The sequence below is a fragment of the Moschus berezovskii genome, chromosome 16, assembly GCF_049115385.1.
Source record: "Moschus berezovskii isolate FMDL1 chromosome 16, NW_MosBer_1.0, whole genome shotgun sequence".
Taxonomy (NCBI): domain Eukaryota; kingdom Metazoa; phylum Chordata; class Mammalia; order Artiodactyla; family Moschidae; genus Moschus; species Moschus berezovskii.
This window is the reverse complement of record NC_142475.1, coordinates 9,405,014-9,425,974: the sequence shown is the minus strand read 5'-3', so window position 1 is coordinate 9,425,974 and position 20,961 is coordinate 9,405,014. Positions and strand designations below refer to the sequence as shown.

At 41.0% G+C, this 20,961-nt stretch overlaps 1 pseudogene; it reads right to left on the bottom strand.

Moving 5' to 3' along the window:
- Positions 1-4,524: 4,524 nt before the first annotated feature.
- On the bottom strand, positions 4,525-19,515 carry LOC148775209 (large ribosomal subunit protein eL15-like; annotated as a pseudogene).
- Positions 19,516-20,961: the final 1,446 nt, after the last annotated feature.

Genomic DNA, 20,961 nt, shown 5'->3' with positions numbered 1-20,961 from the left:
ATTTCTCCATTCCAGTATCCTTGGCATTAGGTATTGGCCTTTACACAGGAAGAGCTGTCTGCCTTACCAACACAGGGGATGATTCAGGCCACTTTTCCTACAGTGAACACAACCAAGTGGAAACTGAAATAAAGAGAAAAAAAATGTGGTAAACGTCCTGTGACAGCAACCACATGGTTTTTGAGCATTTTTATGATTCCCATAGCTAACTGGAAGGAGGGAACACGGGGTGCTTAAGTTCCTGAAGTGAAATAGTTAGGCTCAGAGCCATTGTATACATATATACATATACACACACTTGTGTTTTTACCAACAATTCCCCCTTACACACACAAAACTGAGATACACACTTATAAGGTCAACCTACTGATTTCAGACTTGTTCAATATATTATCAGATTATGGGGAAACAGTGCTTCAGGGAGTGAAAATATTAATTGTTGCTGTTTTGTAGCTAAGTCATGTCCAACTCTTGCAACCCCATGGACTGTAGCCCTTTAGGCTCCTCTATCTGTGGGATTTCCCAGGCAGGAACACTGGAGCGGGTTGCCATTTCCTTATCTAGGGGGGCTTCCCGACCCAGGGATTGAGCCCACGTCTCCTACATTGGCAGATGGATTCTTTACCAGAGAAGCCCTTCAGTTCAGTTCAGTTCAGTTGCTCAGTCGTGTGCAAAGAGAAGCCCTTAATATTAATTAATTAACTGCAATATAAATTAATATTAGTATATTAATAAAATTAATATCAGTTTTAAGCCAGACTATTTGGTAAGCTAATATATGAGTGGAGAGCCATTATATTTTGATATGTCTGTTGGTGTGGTGCATTGAAATTAATTTTTTCTATCACATACCTTATTATAATCAGTATTTGCTTTGTACCTCGTAGCTCAACATTTCTGTTGAGTAATGTATTTTCCTGAATTTAGTTTGTGTACGCCCATGCTGCCTGTCCAGATTGTGTGTCTAGGGCAGAGATATGTTGTAGCATTTTGATCACACCTCTTACAGTGAAACCCTCTCCTCCTTTGGTCTCCAGCCTTTCCCTTGGTTGTACTAACCACGTGCAAGCAGCACTGGGAAATTCTACTGACAAACTAGGACACTTGTGTTCTAAACCTTTTGCTACGAAAATTGATCTAGCAGCAGGTCAATGCCAAGGAAACTCTATTCAGCACTTGTTTGATCTGAGTGCTATCTACTTATAGTGATGGTTCCTAGATATATCAATCTACAGATTTAATGATTCAGCAGGCACACATTACATGAGTTCCATGAAGTACCACGCTGTTCTAGCAATTTTCCTTTAACAGGTTTATGGCCAGGCTTTCTATTAATTTAATCCTATTTCTTGATATTATGCTTTTGTTTTATCTCTTATTTTTCAACCTTTTTTTTAAAAATTTTATTGACTAGTTTTTTTTTGGATCAGTGATTTTTCTATTCAGAATGATCTTTAGTTGAATGTGGTTCCAAAGGCACAAAACCCCTGAAATTATTAACTTTCTAATTCCAATTTACCCATGAGATTATCAGTAAGAAAATTGTCCATTTAAATCTATTAGAAACTGAGAAAGGAAAATATGGGAAGTTAATCGCAGAAGCTGCAAAAATCATATGCTGTGATCTAAAGAAGAAATTATTAGCTCAGATGGTATAGAACCTGCCTGCAATGCAGGAGACCTGGGCGCAATCCTGGGTCAGGGAGATCCCCTGGAGGAGGGCATGGCAACCCACTCCAGTATTCTTGCTTGGAGAGTCCCATGGACAGAGGAGCCTGGTGGCTTATAGTCCGTGGGATCGCAAAGAGCCGGACATTATTGAGCAACTAACACTTTCACCACACTGAAGAGTCCAGTCAGTGAAAGGTACGGATATCAGAAACATTAGGGAAGCAAGAGTTATTCCAAGAAGATGGAATTGAATATATCATTTGCAAAAGAGTCCTAAACACACATTTCAAATATAAAACAAGTCAATGGGAAAATATGACTTGGTTTGCAATTACACTTTCAGGAACAGAACTATTACATAAAAGCCACCTGTGGTGAATCTTTATCTTTTCCATTTTTATTGTGGTAGATTATATCTCTCTTAAATTAAAAAATATTCTTAAAGACACCTTTTCACTAGTGAAATGACAAAAGTGATTCACCTTCTAAAACTGTCTCATTTTATACCACTTCATGTTGTAAGCTAACAAACATGGATTTAAGGCTTCAAAAAGCCAGAAAGACAAAATTAGTTTTTGAAGGTTGAAAATGAATGTGTTGCCTGTCCAATCCTGCGTAGATATGAACTCAAATTCTTTAAGCAAAGTAAAACTTGAACTTGTTAGTTTCACAAAGTATTTTTTACATATATTCTATATTTAAAAAAAAAAAGACAACGCACTTGAATGAAGATCATGATAGACAGTTACATCTGAGATGTAAGAAAAATTCTGGCTTTACGAAGGTGTCAACATAATCAGGAAAAAATTATTTTTGATGACATGAAGAGGAAAAGTGTTAGCAGAATGAGAAGAATTTTTGAACAGCAGATACACAGCAAAGTCCTTTTCCCTTGTCTGCCAAATGCACCCACACTTGTCATCAGTGAATGCAATTACATTTTTTTTTTTTAACAATACAGAAGAGACTTTTGGCAGTCAACGAGGGCTAATTTTTTCTTCACTTGCATACTCCTTTTAGCCACTGTGAAGACATGAACTGAAAGATGTTCATAGGGTTGACTTGTCCCTCAAATATGAATATGTGAAGAAATTGAGACAGAACTTGGGAACTGAAAGATATAGTACACTCTTTTACATTGAACAAGGTCTTGGCCAAAAGGTTAAATCACTTAAGGGTAAAATAGTCCCTGCTGCTATTCCTGTACATTTTTTAGACAAATGAAATTTTATTTTTCGGACAAAGAAAAAGTGATAACAAAAATCTCTTCATAACCTTCTTAGGCAACAAATAGTGTAAAACTTAACGGTTGTAATCTATATAGTGTAATCAGAATTACATGGCAAGAATTTATAGAATTTTCAATGCATATTCACATTGGTTATCTTCCATGCAACTCAGATAAGCATCCTGATATATTTTAGTTGTGTAAATGTTAAATGTATCATGGTCTGTGGATTGTGCATTGGTCTGTGGTCACTTTGATGAAGAAAAATGTGTAGAGAAATCAAATTCTCTCAGTCTTATTTGTTAACACCACATCACACACACACACGTTCACACACACAGTGTTTCTTCAAGTGGTTGGGTTCAATGAGAATGAGAATGTTTCAAAACTATAAAACTCGGAATTAATGAAACAATCTGGTTTTTATAGTCACTGATTAATCGGGTAGGGAAAATCTGACATTGGAAGGCTGGGTACAATAGCATACAAGCCTGCATTTTTCTGCAACTCCAGTAACTGCTGGTTAGACCTTCTAATACTGTTAGTACTGTGGCAAAGTGGAAAATATTTCATTTCTAACTGGAATTCAAATTTACCATTAAAATTAACCATGCTGTTCCTGCCATCCGCTATCCCTTATTTATCAAGATAACTTATATGGCAAATATTTTTATCTATTAACCTAAGTTTTTCAAAGTCAATCTTTGTTGAATTAAATTTTTTGAGATCCTAATGTTCCTAGCATTAGTTAAATTGCACTCCTGGGACAAAATACACTTCAGCAAAATATTTGCACTTAATTTCCCATCGTGTATGGATGTGAGAGTTAGACCATAAAGAATGCTGAGTGTGGAAGAATTGATGCTTTCGAATTGTGGTGCTGGAGAAGACTCTTGAGAGTCCCTTGGACTGCAAGGAGATCCACCCAGTCCATCCTAAAGGAGATCAGTCCTGGGTGTTCATTGGAGGGACTGATGCTGACGTTAAAGCTCCAGTACTCTGACTACCTGATGCAAAGAGCCGCTTCATTGGGAAAGACCTTAATGCTGGGGAAGATCGAGATGAGAAGGGAGTAACAGGGTGAAATGGTCGGATGGCATCAATGACTCAGTGGACATGAGTTTGAGCAAACTCTGGGATATACTGAAGGACAGGAAAGCCTGGTGTGCTGCAGTCCAAAGAGTCAGACACGACTTAGCAACTGAACAACAACAAACGTCCCATTAACCATTACTACCGCATGTAATCAATAGAATGCCGGTTCTAACTGAAACACTTTATTTAACATTTTCTAACTGGTATACTGTTATTGCCCACACATCAGTAAGTTGGACATGAATGACCAACATGCATTTAGAAAGTGGGAATAAAAATGAGGGCCTCCAGTGTAGGTTTCTGATAGTAGAGATGACTTCTTGGCAGGCTAGTTGTATTTCACTATTCAAACCCACTTGTTACCTTCCGCTCACATTTTCAAAGGCAGCTGTATTCAGTTGGGGGAGCTTTATTGGGCGTTCTAGAAATGAAACAAGTCGCATTCAAGTCAGACAGGGTAACTGGCCAACGTGAGGACTGACTCTGCTGCACTCGGGTCTCCAATGGCACACGTACTTCTAGCGGCCTCGTCACCCTGTGGCGCAGACAAGCGAGGCTGCGCGGCCTGGTCTCGGCAGCCCGCTCTTCCTGCCCGCGTTCTCCCCGGCGCTGCTCTTCACACGCTCTCCTTTCTCTTCTGTTAAATTTGTGTCAGCACCACTTACAATCCAGTGGTTTAACACAAGCTTCTCTCTTCTCAGCATCTTTATTTTTCTTAAATATTTATTTATTTAGCAGCACCGGCTCTTCATATGGCGCACAGGATTTCTGATGTTATAACATGTGGGATCTTCAGTTGGGGCATTTGAACCCTTAGTTGTAACCTATGGGATCTAGTTCTCTGACCGGGGATTGAACCTGGGCCCTCTGCATTGGGAACACAGAGTCTTAGCCACTGGACCACCAGGAAAGTCCCTCAGAATCTTTAGACCATGGGAAAGGCATAGTGAAAGCCACAAAATAAGCTGCATGTTAAACCAGGAGTCCTTACCAAGTAGGCTCATAAATATCATTGATTTTTTTTTCTGACTCCAGTTAGGTTGTTTTCTCTTTGATTTTCCCCTAGCTCTAGCATTAAAACAGGGGCCAAAAATAATTCAGGAGTCTTCGTATTTTTTATTTATTATTTTTTTTAAATTTGCTGGAGTATAGTTGATTTACAATGTTGTGTTAGTTTCAGGTTACAGCAAAGTGATCAGTTACACATATGCATATACCCACTCTTTTTTAGATTCTTTTCCCATATAGGCCATTACAGAGTATTATGTCATGTTACACAATAGGTACTTATTAATTATTTTGTATATAGTAATGTGTCTATGTGGACATGAGTTTGAGTGAACTTCAGGAGTTGGTGATGGACAGGGAGGCCTGGCGTGCTGTGATTCATGGGGTCGCGGAGAGTCGGACACGACTTAGCGACTGAACTGAACTGAACTGAACTGAATGTGTCTATGTCAATCCCAATCTCCCATTTTTCCCTCTCTCTGCTTTCCCCCCTCATAACCATAAGTGTGTTTTCTACCTCTGTGAATTCAGGAATCTTTAGGACGTAGAATAGAAAACTGAAAAAAAGATTCCAAGAATAGTAGAAAGCTAAGGCTGGGGGCCTATGGAAAACAATTATTACCTAGAAAACAGAAAATATACACCTTGCTGTATTTTGCTAGGTATTAATAACCCTCTGCAGTATTGGATCTCATTATCCTGAAATTCTGAGAAAGTACAACTGGAGAAATGAAAGATACAAATTTGATTGGTTCGTTTTCTGTGCTTGTTCACTGCACGGTCATTTCTTTAATAGAAACACGATAATTTTAAAGTAAGACAAACAGTTGTATCAAAAAGAAACGCATGTGGAATTGGGGAAACTTATCTAGATTTTGGTGAAGCTGAGGGAATCTGCTCTTCTTTATCAATGCAGTTACATCGTAGTCTTGAGATAGTATATCCGAAATTAGACAACACATCTGTATATCTAATTTATTGTAATCAAATTAAAATTACTTGGCAACATTATTAATGTCTCACAAATATAACTAGCAAGTGATACTTAATTGTTTAAGTTCCCTCAGAAAATGTTTGCAAATCTGTAAACCAAGAGTTAATATAATTATTCAGTTAGTGAGTCACATTATTAGATACTGGGTTTTTTTTTTTTTCTTCTCTTATAGATGAAGTAGTTGCGAGTTTCACCATGATAGAATGAAGCACAGGGCTGACAGGTACACATAAAATCTCCTGTAATTTCTGCTTTTGAATCAATAAATTCAAGCTCTCTCATCTGCTGGATATTATACCTCACCTCAAATAATTATTTAAAATATACTGATAGCATATTGTGTGTTGGATGCTATACAAGGCATAGACTTAGATTCAGTTGTTAACTGTATTAGAAAAACTCAGAAGATAAATTAGACAAAAATGAGATGTCAGACCCTTGCAAGTAGGTAGCGATTAGCTTTATGTTAATATTAATTTGCTTTTGCTATTTTATAATGTAATTTCTTCTTATTATAAAAAATATTAAAAAAACTTTGGACAATAAAGAAATATAAGGAATAATAGGGGGATCAAGATGGCAGAGGAGTAGGATGTGAAGCTCACTTTCTCCCACAAAAAGGTTAAAAACAGACCTTCAAGTGGAACAACCTCAGATGCTCACCTCAGACTTCAAAAAAGATAATAAAATGCTGACCTCAGACTTCCAAAAAGATTAAAAAAAAACCAAAAAACCCTCCATGTAACCAAGTAGGACAAAAGGGAAAAGACGCAGGAAGGAAGGGGCCTGCACCCCAGGGGGAGAGAGAGCCGTGAGGCAGGAAAGGCTCCTGCACCAGGGGAGGCTCCTCACTGGTGGGAGATCAGACTGGATGGAGGGGTGCTTTGAAGGCTAGGTGGAGTGCCCAGCAACCAGTCTGTGGACAGCAAAACAGACAGGCATCTGCACAAAACGTCAGGCCCGCTGTGCTGAGGTCCCCACCCTGAGACACTTGTCGGTGGGCGTCGGGTTGGGGCTGGGTGCTGAAACTCAGGCTTCAGACCCAGGGAGAGGACCAGCTTTGGTTGCACAGAAACAGCCCAGAAGAGCCTGGCCTGTGGCAGCTGAGGCAGATTCAGAAGACTCCTGGGCCCACCAAAGAAGCAAGTCACCATTATTTGGGAGAGCACGGGTAGAAGGGTGGAGCCACCATAAGAGCTTGCTTCCTGTGAGCCCTCCCAGGGAACAAGACATTGCCTGCGGGATTTCAGGGGTGGGTGCCACACCACTGCCCCTGTGGGCTGCAGAGGCAGGTACTACAAGACCTGTGAGCAGGCCCTGACCCTTCTGTCCTGGGAGGGCGTGGAAACGCCTGGTGCTAGGAGATACGTGAGCAGGCACAGGGCCCTGCCTCCCACTGACCTGGGAGGGTGCACCGAGCCCCCGCTTCCAGGAACTCCACAGGCATGCACCAGAACTTTCCCCCGCTGTCCTGGAAGGCTGCAGATAATGCCCACTGCTAGGAAATGTGTCAGCAGGTGCCAGGCCCTGTGCTGGTTTTCCCAGAAGTGTGCAAGAGCCTTGGTCCCTACCCCCTCCATAGCAAGGGACTAACAGCTGGCACACACTGAGGAGAGAAGCCGCAAGATCCAGACGGAAACAGACCCTCAATTCTGGAAAAGAGGGCAGAGTAGAACTTGAGCTCACCTCCTCTCACAAAAACACCCAAACCACAACCAACTGCCCAATAACCATTCATAGAGATGACTGGAACCTACCAAGAAAGATATTTTACACTCAAAGACTACAATGCGATTGCAGGAAGGGTGCTTTTGTGACATAGTCATATCTCATACCGGCCAGGTTGGTGACCCAAAGCTGGAAAATAATCATATTGCAGAGTTTCTCCCACAAGAGTGAGAGTCCCGAGCCCCACGCCAGGCGCCTCAGTCTGAGGACCTGGCATCAGGAGGAGGGTCCCCAAAACATTTGGACTTGAGGCTGTTGGGACTTGAGTGCAAGAGTTCCACAGGACAGAGGGAAATGGAGACTCCATCCCTGGAGGGCGCACCTGAGATTTCGCATACACTGGGACCCAGCACAAAGCAGTAACTCCACAGGAACCAGGGCTGGACCTGCCTACAAGCCTTGGAGGGTTTCCTTGGGGAAGGTGTGGCTCACGGGGGGTGGAGGGTAAGGACACTGGTGGCAGAGGCCCCAGAGACTATCGGTCAGCGTGAGCACTCACAAAGGTTGCCGTTTTGGCATCAAGACCTGGCCCTACCCAATAGCCTACAGGCTCCAGTGCCAGAGTGCCTCGGGCCAGACAACCAGCAGGATGGGAACAACACTCATCCATCAGCAGACAGGATGCCTGAAGCCAACCTAACACCACAGCCACCTATAAACACACTCTTAGACACAGCGCTGCCCATCAGAAGGACAAGACCCAGCTCCAGCCACAGTGGGCAGGCACCAGACCCTCTCACCAGGAAGCCTCCACAAGCCTCAGGACCAGCCTCACCCACCAGAGGGCAGACACAGGAAACATGAGGAGCCAGGTGGAAGCCGTCCACAAACACAGAAAATTAGATAAAATGAGATCACAGAGAAATATGCTTCAGACGGAGGGATGAGACAAAACCAAATGAATAGCTAAATTAAGAAGAGATAGGCAACATAGCTGAAAAAGAATACAAAATAATGATAGTAAAGATTATCCAAGATTTCAGAAAAAGAACAGAGGCACAGACGAAGATGTTACAAGAAATGTTTAACAAAGAGCTAGAAGACTTAAGAACAAACAGCGATGAATAATATAGTAACTGGAATGAAGAATATGCTAGAAGGAATTAATGGCAGAATAATTAAGGGAGGAGAATAAATGAGATGGAAGACAAAATGGTGGAAATCACTGCTATGGAACAGAACAGAGAAAAAATAATGTTAAAAGAAATGAGAATGGTCTCAGAGACCTCTGCAAGAACACTTAACATGCCAACAGTCACATCACAGGGGTACCAGAAGGAGGAGAGAGAGAAAGAGCTTGAGAAAATATCTGAAGAGATTAGAGTTGAAAACTTTAATAACAAGAGAAAGGAAGCACTCATTAAAGTCCAGGAAGTGTAGAGGGTCCAATACACCATTAACTTAAGGAGGAAAACATTGAGGCACAGATTAAGCAACTGAAAAAAAATGAAAGATAAAGAAAAAAATATTAAAGACAACAAGGGAAAAACAACAAATAACATACAAGGGAACCCCCATAAGGTTATCATCTGATTTTTCAGCAGAAACTCTGCAGGCCAGAAAAAAAGTGGCAAGAGATATTTAAAGTGATAAAAGGAACAAACCTACAACCAAGAATAATCTATTCAGCAAAGCTATCTCGATGAAGAAGTCCAAAGTTTCACAGACAAGTAAAAGTTAAGAGGATTCAGCACCACCAAATCAGCATTATAACAAATCCACAAAGGAACTTCTCTAGGAAGAAAAAGAAGAGGCCACAACCAGAATCTAGAAAATTACAAATGGGGAGGCTCACCGGTACTATCCTAAAGGAAAGATGTGAAATCCTCCACACACAAATACGGTATCACAACCAGCGATCACGAGAGGAGGAGAATAAAAATGCAGAAGATTGGAAATGCATTTGAAATCACTGAGATCAACAACTTGAAGCAACCTTGTTTATCTATAGACTACTACACCAAATGCGGTATAGTATTACTGCATCCCGTCTGTTATAGATAGACTACTATATATCTACTACTATACAGCAGCATATAGATAAACTACTGTATCTCATAGGAACCACAAACCTATAATAGATATGCACAACGAAAAAAGTAACCTAAACACATCACTAAAGGTAGACATCAAACCACGAGAGAACGAAAGAGGAAGGGAGAAAAAAGATCCTCAAAAACAAATCCACAACAATGAACAAAATGGCAATAAGACATTCATATCAATAATTACCTTAAACGTAAATGGATTAAATGCTCCCAAAGACAGACTGGCTGAATAGATTCAAGAACAAGACATGAATACATGCTGTCTACAAGAGTCTCAACTCAAAGCCAGGAGCACATACAGACTGAAAGTGAAGGGATGGAAAAAGAAATTCCATGCAAATGAAAATCAAAAGCAATACTCAGACAAAATAGACTATAAAGAATGTTAGAGACAAAGGACAGTACATAATGATCAAATGATGAACCCAAGAAGAAAATATAGCAACTGTAAAATATACATGCACCCAACATAAGAGGACTTCAACATATAAGCCAAAGGCTAATGGCCATAAAAAGAGAAATCAACAGTAATGTAATAATAGTGGGGGCTTTAATGCTGCAATCTCATCAATGGACAGATCACCCAGACAGAAAATCAAAAAGGGAACACAGGCCTTAAATGGCACACTACCACAGATGTACTCAACATATATTTTTTTAAAGATTTGTTTTGTATTGGATTGTAGGTGATTATTAGGAGAATCCAGTTCATTCCTGGGTTGGGAAGATGTCCTGGTGAAGGCATAGGATTCCCACTCCAGTATTCTTGCCTAGAGAATCCCCATGGACAGAGGAGCCTGGCGGGTTGCAGTCCGTGGGGTTGCAAACAGTCAGACATGACTGAGAGACTCAGCACAGCACAGCACAGCACAGCTGATTAACAATGTTGTGATAGTTTTAGGTGGCCAGAAAAGGGACTCAGCCACACACTTACATGTATCCATTTTCCCCCAAACTCCCTTCCCGCCCAATCTGCCTCCTAATATTGAGCAGAGTTCCCAGTGCTATACAGTAGTCCTTGTTGGTTATCCATTTGAAATACAGCAATGTGTACAGATGGATTCCAGACTCCCTGATTATCCCTTCCTCCCATCCTTCCCTCTGACAATGGTAAGCTCATTCTCTAAGTCTGTCAAGCGTCTGTTTCTGTTTTGCAAATAAGTTCATTTGTATCATTTCTCTTTATGTGTGTACTAAGCTGCTTCAGTCGTGTCAGACTCTTTGCGACCCTATGGACTATAGCCCACCAGGCTCCTCTGTCCGTAGGATTCTCCAGGCAAGAATACTGGAGTGGGTTGTCGTGCCCTCCTCCAGGGAATCTTCGTGACCCAGGGACTGAACCGAAGTCTCTCATGTCCCCTGCACTGGCAGGTGGATTCTTTACCATGAATGCCACCTGGGAGGCCTCTCATTGCTCTTTAAATTCTACATGTAAGTGATGACATATGATATGTCCCCTTCTCTGTCTGACTTATTTCCCTCAGGACGACAATCTCTAGGTCCATCCATGTTGCTGCAAACGGCATTAGTTCATTCTTTTTAGCGACTAAGTAATATTCCCTTGGACTGCAAGGAGATCCAACCAGTCCATTCTAAAGGAGATCAATCCTGGGTGTTCATTGGAAGGACTGATGCTAAAGCTGAAACTCCAATACTTTGGCCACCTCATGCGACGACTTGACTCACTGGAAAAGACTCTGATGCTGGGAGGGATTGGGGGCGGGAGGAGAAGGGGACGACAGAGAATGAGATGGCTGGATGGCATCACCAACTCAATGGACATGAGTTTGAGTGAACTCCGGGAGTTGGTGATGGACAGGGAGGTCTGGCGTGCTGTGATTCATGGGGTCACGGAGAGTCGGACACAACTGAGAGACTGAACTGAACTGAATATTCCATTATACATGTGTTCCTTATCTATAGCTTTTTCAATGGACATTTAGGTTGCTTCCATGTCTTGGCTATTGGAAACAGTGTTGCAACGAACAGTGGAGTGCAGGTATCATCTCAGATCATGTTTTTCTCTGGGTAGGTGCCCAAGACTGGGATTGCAGAGTCATATGGTAGATTTTAGTTTTTTTTAAAGGAACTTCCATACTGTTCTCCATAGTGGCCGTACCAATTTACATTCCCACCAACAGTACAAGTGAGTTCCCTTGTCTTCACATCCTCTCCAGCATTTCCTGTTTGCAGACTTTCTGATGATGGGCATTTTCACTGGTGTGGCTATTGAAGTTTTGATTTGCATTTCTCTAATAATTAGTTATGTTGAGCATCTTTTCATGTACCTCTTGGCCATCTGTATGTCTTCTTTAGAGAAATGTCTTTTTAGATCATCTGCTCATTTTTTGCTTGGGTTGCTTCTTTTGATGGTGTTAAGCCTCGTGAGCTGTTTGTAAATTTTGGAGACTAATCCCTTGTTGGTCACATCATTTGCAAATGAGTTTTTTTCAATTTTAGGATTGTCTTTTTGCTTATTGTTTCCTTCCCTGTGCAAAGTCTTTTGAGTTAACTAGGTCCCATTTGTTTATTTTTGTTTTTATTTCTATTATTCTGGAAGAGACATCAAAAAAGATACTCCTGTGATTTATGTCAGACATAAATCTGCCATAGAGATTTATGTCAAAGGATTTAGCATAGTCAGTGAAACAGAAGCAGATTTTTTTTAAATTCTCTATCCTTTCTATGATCCAGCAGATGCTGGCAATTTCATCTCTGCCTCCTCTGCCTTTTCTAAATTCATCTTGAACATCTGGGAGTTCTCAGTTCATGTACTGTTGAAGCCTAGCTTGAAGGATTTTGAATATTACTTTGCTAGCATGTGAAACGAGTGCAATTGTGTGGCAGTTTGAACATTCTTTGTCATTGCCTTTCTTTGGGATTGAAATGAAAACTGACATTTTCCAGTCCCGTGGCCACTGCTGAGTTTTCCAAATTTGCTGGCATATTGAGTGCAACGCTTTAACAACATCATCTTTTAGGATTTGAAATAGTTCAGCTGGAATTCCATCACCTTCACTAGCTTTTTTCGTGGTGATGCTTCCTAAGACCCACTTGACTTCCCACTCCAGGATGTCTGGCTCTAAGTGAGTAATCACACAATTGTGGTTATCCAGATTCTTAAGATCATTTTTGTATAGTTCTTCTGTGTATTCTTGTCACCTCTTCCTAATAGCTTTTACTTATATTGGTCTGTACAGTTTCTGTCTTTTACTGTGCCCAGTTTTCCCCACAGACAGTCCCTCCCAATAGGAAGCTTAAACAAACTTCTTATCCTCATTCATCAGAGGACAGACAAAATGAAAACCACAATCACAGAAAACTAACCAAACTGATCAAATGGACCACAATCTTTCCTAACTCAATGATACTATGAGCCATGCCATGTAGGGCCACCCAAGACAGACGGATCATGTTGGAGAGTTCTGACAAAACGTGGTCCATGGCGAAGGGAATGGCAAAGCACTTCAGTATTCTTGCCTTGAGAACCCCATGAACAGTATGAAAAGACAAAAATATCTGATACTGAGAGATGAACCCCCCAGGTCGGTAGGTGTCCAATAGGCTGCTTGAGCCAAAGTGGAAATTATGTCCAGTTGTGGGTGTGTCTGGTGTTGAAAGTAAAGTCTGATGCTGTAAATAACAATATTTCATAGGAGCCGGGAATGTTAGGTCCATGAGTCAAGGTAAATTGGAAGTGGTCAAACAGGAGACAGCAAGAGTGAACATTGACATTTTAGGAATCAGTGAAATAAAATGGACAGGAATGGGAGAATTTAATTCAGATGACCATTATATCTACTACTGTGGGCAAGAATCCCTTAGAAGAATTGAAGTAGCCCTCATAGTCAACAAAAGAGTCCAAAATGCAGTACTTGGGTATAATCTCAAAAATGACATAATGATCTTGGTTCATTTCCAATGCAAACCATTCAATATCACAGTAACCCAAGTCTATGCCCCAACCAGAAATACTGAAGAAGCTGAAGTTGAATAGTTCTATGATGACCTACAAGACCTTTTAGAACTAACACCAAAAAAACTGTCCTTTTTAATGTAGGGAACTGAAATGCAAAAGAGGAAGTCAAGAGATAGCTGGAGTAGTAGGCAAGTTTGGCCTTGGAGTCCAAAATGAAGCAGGACAAAGGCTAACAGAGTTTTGCCAAGAGAATGTGCTGGTCACAGCAAACACCCTCTTCTAAAAACACAAGAGATGACTCTACACATGGACATCACCAGATGGTAAATACTAAAATCAGACTAATTATATTTTGTTTACAGCTGGAGGTGGAGAAGCTCTATACAGTCAGCAAAAACAAGAACCAGCAAAAACAAGACTAGGAGCTGACCCTGGCTCAGTCTGAATTACAAAATTCAGACTTTAATTGAAGAAAGTAGGGAAAACCACTAGGCCATTCAAGTACTGCCTAAATCAATTTGCTTATGACTATACAGAGGAGGTGACAAATAGATTCAAGGATTATATATGATAGAGTGCCTGAAGAATTATGGACAGAGGTTTGTAACATTGTACAGGAGGTGGTGATCAAAACCATCCCCCCAAAAAAGAAATGCAAAAAGGCGAAATGGTTATCTGAGGAGGTGTTACAAATAGCTGAGAAAAGAAGAGAAGTGAAAGGCAAAGGAGAAAAGGAAAACACCCATCTGAATGCAGAGTTCCAAAGAAAAGCAAGAAGAGATAAGAAAACCTTCCAAAGTGAAGAATGTGGGAGACCAGAGTTTGATCCCTTGGTTGGGAAGATCCCCTGGAGAAGGGAATGGCCACCCACTCCAGTATTCTTGCCTGGAGAATTCCATGGATAGAGGAGCCTGGGAAGTTACAGTCCATGGGGTCGCAAAGAGTCAGACACAACTGAGCAACTAACACATGCAAAATATAATACAGTATAAACATAATTTTAATATGCACTGGGAAACAAAAAAAACTCATAATTTTCCTTATTATGATATTCACTTTATTGTGGTGTTCTGAAACTGAATCTGAAATATCTCTAAATTCTACCTATACTATGACTTAGAGATAATGGCAGCTGAGAGTAGAGGAATAGTGATGAGCATTGAAAGAATATATTTCCAATATACAGTGGAACAATCAAGAAATGGACTTGTGATAAGTTGGGTATAGAAATAAGTGAAAAGGAAATATAAAGCACATTTTATTGACAGGTAAGTGAGTGACTGGTGATGACAATCAATAAATGAGAATCATTTATTAGTTATAGGAAGAAAAAGCACAGAAAAAATCTGATTATTTTTCCCTCTATAAGAATGCTAAAAAAGTTTTTTCTTGTCTTTGATTTTCAGTTTCACTCTACTATCCCTGGGGTTTCCCAGGTGGCTCAGTGGTAAAGAACCCACCTGCCTACAAAGGAGAGGCAGGGGATATGGGTTCGATTCCTGGGCCTGGAAGATCCCCTGGAGGAGGGCATGGCAGCTCACTGCAGTATTCTTGCTGGAGAATCCTACGGACAGAGGAGCCTGGCGGGCCACAGTCCGTGGGGTCGCAGAGAGTCAGACACGACTGAGCGCTCACACACACGTGCACTACCTCTACAGACACTTTTCTCAGTGTTTATCGGGTTTCTTTAATCTGTGCCGCCATCCTTTTTTGCGGGGGTGGGAATCATCAGTCATTATGCTTCAAATATTGCTTTGCTTCCATTCTCTCTCTTCCCTTTCTGGGACTCAATTGCATGCATATTAGAACTCTTAATTTGTTCCATTTCTGTATTATCTCTCTTTTCTACTGCTTTAGTCTAGATATTTTTTTCTGTCCCATCTTCCAAATAACAAGTGCTCTCTTCACTGAGTTTAACCTGCTGTTAACTCTACTGTGTCAGTATCTATTATCGCCTGTTGGCTCCAAGCCCTCTCTTCTGTACTCTGCTTCTTGATGCTGAGCCAGGATGCTACAAACCGCATTTCTGCTTTGTCAGCTGGTTCTGCACTAGCATCTAACAAGAGGAAACGCTAGACAGAGCGTGCAAGATTGGAGGAGGAAGAAGGAGCTTGCTTCTTACTCTTAACGTCCTGTGAGTTTCCTATGAGATTTCTTTCTGCTAGCACATCATTTGAGCATTACCTCCAGCCATACTTCTTGAAACGCCTTCCTGTAGCAACAGCTGAATGCAGTTTGCTCATCCCTTGTTCTGAGACTACAGAATCTCGGAGATTAAGTCACAGGCCCAGGAACACCAATACCAGATGGCCAGTGCCTCCTCAGAGGCCGACGTTTCAGCTTCATAGGGCTCTTCCTTACGGGTTCCAAGTTTTAGGAATGTCAGTGTCTTTCCTTGGTTTCCCTGTTTCTGCTGCAGGTGTGGTCATGACTAACTGAAGTTCCTACTCTGTGATATTTTAGGGATCTTATCCCACTCTTTCAGTCACTTAATAAATTCATGTCTAGTTAACTATTCTCTGTGTTAAGCTCTCCTGTTCAAATTACTGGTTGTTGTTTTCTCTCCTGGGTCCAGCTACTTTCATTTATCGTGTTCTTATTTTCAGTTGTATTTCTCAATTCTAAAATTAACATGTGTTCTTTTTTGAAAACAGAATTTTTACTTTTCTGCTGAAAATCTTCATTTTGTCATCTAAATATTGAGGATAAAATTATATATCTTAAGAGTTAGGGTCTGTTACTTCTAATATCTAAATCACCTGTGAGTCTATTTCTGCTATTTTATTTGTATGCTTTTTTTTTTTGGCTTGTTTGTGTTTGATCATTAGGTCTTGTCTCTTGGTATCCCTTGTAATTTAATGATGCACATTACATATGAATATATGTAGAGGCAAATTGAATCTTTGGCTGTATTAGCGTCCTCCAGAATATTTATGCTACTTGTGTCAATCAGATCAAGAAGATCATCTCAATCAAATCAGGAATTATGTTGACTTAAAAACAATTTTCAATCTTTTTAGGCCCCAACACGTTTTAGTTTGTCTTTATTTCTAAGGTATAACCCTCAGGGGTTTCAAATAAAAACTAGGGTATTTACATCAGTGACCCGCTTCCTTAATGCATTCTGAACTCCAATTCTTATGCTTCAGCCTTATCAGTTCAGTTCAGTTCAGTTCAGTCGCTCAGTCATGTCCGACTCTCCGCGACCCCATGAATCACAGCACGCCAGGCCTCCCTGTCCATCACCAACTCCCGGAGTACACTCAAACTCATGTCCACAGAGTTGGTGATGCCATCCAGCCATCTCATTCTCTGTCGTCCCCTTCTCCTCCCGCCCCCAACCTTTCCCAGCATCAGAGTCTTTTCCAGTGAGTCAACTCGTCGCATGAGGTGGCCAAAGGATTGCAGTTTCAGCTTTAGCATCAGTCCCTCCAATGAACATCCAGGATTGATCTCCTTTAGAATGGACTGGTTGGATCTCCTTGCAGTATAAGGGACTCTCAAGAGTCTTCTCCAACACCACAGTTCAAAAGCATCGATTCTTCGGCGATCAACTTTCTTCACAGTCCAACTCTCACATCCATACATGACCACGGGAAAAACCATTGCCTTGACTAGACGGACCTTGGTTGGCAAAGTAATGTCTCTGCTTTTTAATATGCTGTCTAGGTTGGTCTTATAAGACATCCCAATTTTTTTTCAGCCTCTCAGTTCATACCTGAGAATCAGCATATTCCTTGAGGGATTGAAGGGACCCTCTGTCTGTTTCTTCCCTCTGAGATGTCAAGTTGTCACTGCTTTGTTAGTGCTCTTATATCTTCATGCATATTTTTGAAAAATATATACATTCTATCTAGTTTTAGGAGCATTCTTACTCTATTTAGCAATTGTGTGTGCGTGTGGTTTTTCTTTTTAACTTGTTCAAAAGATCTCCATTATACTAAGTAGGCCAAACGTATTCCCTTTTTGAACAAAGAGTAAATAAAACATTGCAATATTATTTTATGAAAGGAAAAATGGCATTTTTCTTTTGTGCCTTATTCTAATACAATCATGACTCAAGGAAAGGAAAGCCTTCTTTGGTCTTCTTACCATGCTCTCCTAATCTCAACTGTATCACTCAAACTTAATCCTCAAGGTATTTTTACTTCTTTGTTTTCCCTCTTTTTTAAGGACAAGAACGTCTTAAATTGTTCATTAGGTAGGAATTTTACAAACACTACTTGTATTAGCAGTAATGGTGAAGTTGAGAGGACTGCAACTTCTTCGAGCTGCATGGCGAGAACCACCAGTCGTGTGGCGGAATTTGCGGCCCCTGCCTAGGCCGCGACTCTTTCTGCCTGCAGACGTCAGCCTCCACACCCCCCCATGTTTGTGGACTGGTTTGGTGATCCACTGGATGCCAAGGTTTCTTCTGATAGTTTTATGGAATGGATCGATGAGGATGACCTCAAAGAATTTTTATGTAGAATCTTCACCAACCCAGGAGGAATTCAGGACCCTCAGGGCCCAGCGGTGGTGTCCAGCATGCTCCTCGCAACCGACTGAAGGCGTCAAGCAAACCTGAGCCAGTTGACACCATAGTGGACAGGCTTGGCATGGGTGGCACCCTTAGGACCTGGGAGTTTGGGGGCACTGCGGTGCACACCAATGGATGTATGATATAACCTTGCTTGGACATTACTTTGCCAACAAAGGTCCGTCTAGTCAAGGCTATGGTTTTTTCAGTGGTCATGTATGGATGTGAGAGTTGGACTGTGAAGAAAGCTGAGCGCCGAAGAATTGATGCTTTTGAACTGTGGTGCTGGAGAAGACTCTTGAGAGTCCCTTGGACTGCAAGGAGATCCAACCAGTCCATCCTAAAGGAGATCAATCCTGAGTGATCATTGGAAGGACTGATGCTGAAGCAGAAACTCCGATACTTTGGCCACCTGATGCGAAGAGCTGACTCATTTGAAAAGACCCTGATGCTGGGAGGGATTGGGGGCAGGAGGAGAAGGGGACAACAGAGGATGAGGTGGCTGGATGGCATCACTGACTCAATGGACATGAGTTTGAGTGAACTCCGGGAGTTGGTGATGGACAGGGAGGCCTGGCGTGCTGTGATTCATGGGGTCGCAAAGAGTTGGACATGACTGAGTCCAGCTGAACTGAACTGAACTGGACTGGACTTGTATGGCAGCCTGTGGACCTTGTCAGGCGGGGTGGGGCAGGGGGCCCGGGTAGCGCCGAAAGTTGGTGGTACTGCCAGCAGCACACCCTGAGCAGAAAGCGCCTCACCTCCGACTGCTTCTCCCCAGCACCCCCGGCTCCTGGCTGTGCTCATAGGCACCCATCTCAGCTCACCAGACCGCTGCCTCCAGACAGAAAGGCGGTATCTTTACTTGTAAACAGTAAATTTTGGGGAAACTGTGATGCCATTTGTTGGAATGATAGATTTTTTTCTTGCCACCACTGTAGATTCAGTGATAATTACATTTACTCTTTTTAAATTTTAATTTCTTGAGGTTTTAAAATAACATTTTATGAGGATGGCATTGTATTTCTGCTCCTGTCTACTCTACCATGTGTTCACCCCCCAACATTTAGTTCCCATTCCTCTCCATACAGCTGATCCCCTTTACCATTTTGCCTTTCCCCACCCTGCCCTTTCCCCTCTGATAACCAGTAGTCTGTTCTCTGTATCTAGGTGTTTGTTTTTATTTTATTTATTTTGTTAATTAGTTTGTTTTCATATTCCACAGATGAGTGAGGTCATATGGTATTTGTTTTTCTCCTTCTGACTTATTTCACTTTGCATAATACCTTCCAGGTTTATCCACATTCCTGTAAATGGCCAGTTTTTATTCTTCTTTGTGGCTGAGTAGTACTCCATTGTATATACATACACTTACACTGCATCATCTTTATCACTTCATCTGTTGATGACCACCTAAATTGTTTCAATTTCTTGGCTATTGTAAATGTTTCTGAAATGAACTAGGGAATGCAGTGAACATGGGGTGCAGGTTAGGATTCACTTTCTTTAGATAAATACTCCAGAGTAGAAAAGTTCAATCATATAGTAGTTCTAGGCTTAATTTTTTGAGACATCTCCGTACTGTCTTCCACAGCAGCTGTACCAATTTACAGCCCCACTCACAGAGTATGAGGCTTCCCTTTTATCTACATCCTTGCCAACACTAGTTATTTCTTAACTTTTTTGATAACAACCATTCTAACATATGAGGTGGTATCTAATGGTGGTTTTGATTTGCATTTCCGTAATAATTGGTGATGCTGAACATCCTTACATGTGCCGAATGTACATCTTCTTTGGGAAAATGTCCCTTCCTTTGCCCATTTTTAAATTCGGCTTGTTTTAGTTGTTGAGTTGTGTAAGTTCTTAAGTTCTTTATATATTTTTGATATTAACCCCTCAACAGACATGGAATTTGCAGCTATACTCTCCCGTTTGGTAGGTTGTCTTCTCACTTTATCGATGGCTCCCTTTGCTGCACAGTTTTTCTAGTTTGATGTAACCCCATTTGTTTATTTTTGGTTTTGTTTCCCTTGCCTGAGGAGACTTATCTAGAGTATACTGCCTATGTTTTCTTCTAAGAGTTTTATTATTTCAGTTCTAAATTCAAGTCTTTAATACATTTTGTTATCACATTTACTCTTTTCAAAAAGTTTTTATTTGGAGTATCATTGATTTACAATGTGTTATTTTCTGCTGGACAGCAAAGTGAATCAGTTATACAGACATCCATTTTTTTTAGAATCTTTCCCCGTGAGTTCATTACTATAGAAGTAGAATTCTCCATGCTATACAGTAGATCCTTATTAGCTATCTATTTTATATATAGTAGTGTAAATATGTCAACCCCAAGCCTCTAATTTATCCATCCTTCCACTTCCTTCCCCCTCATGACCATATTTACTCTTGATTCTAGCTTTGAGAATAAAGCCTTTCTTACAGGAAACAACTGCAAGAAGTTATTTGCACAATTGAAAAAGGACAATTCTCAGTCTTTATTTGCAATTCATCAATTACTTAATCAGATTTTCCCTGATTTGCCTAAAGATTAGAAGCTGTGTCTCATTATCTTGTTAGAAACTTGTACTTCACCCCTGGAAGTCCTGAACGAATAGGTCTGAACTGTGGTCTAGTGATCCTTCTGACCAGACAGATTTGGGAAACAGTTATCTGGTTATTATTACATCACAGAAGAGCCAAGCCAATTAACAGTTAAAACAGCCTTATAAGTCACTAAGTCTAGTAGAAAAT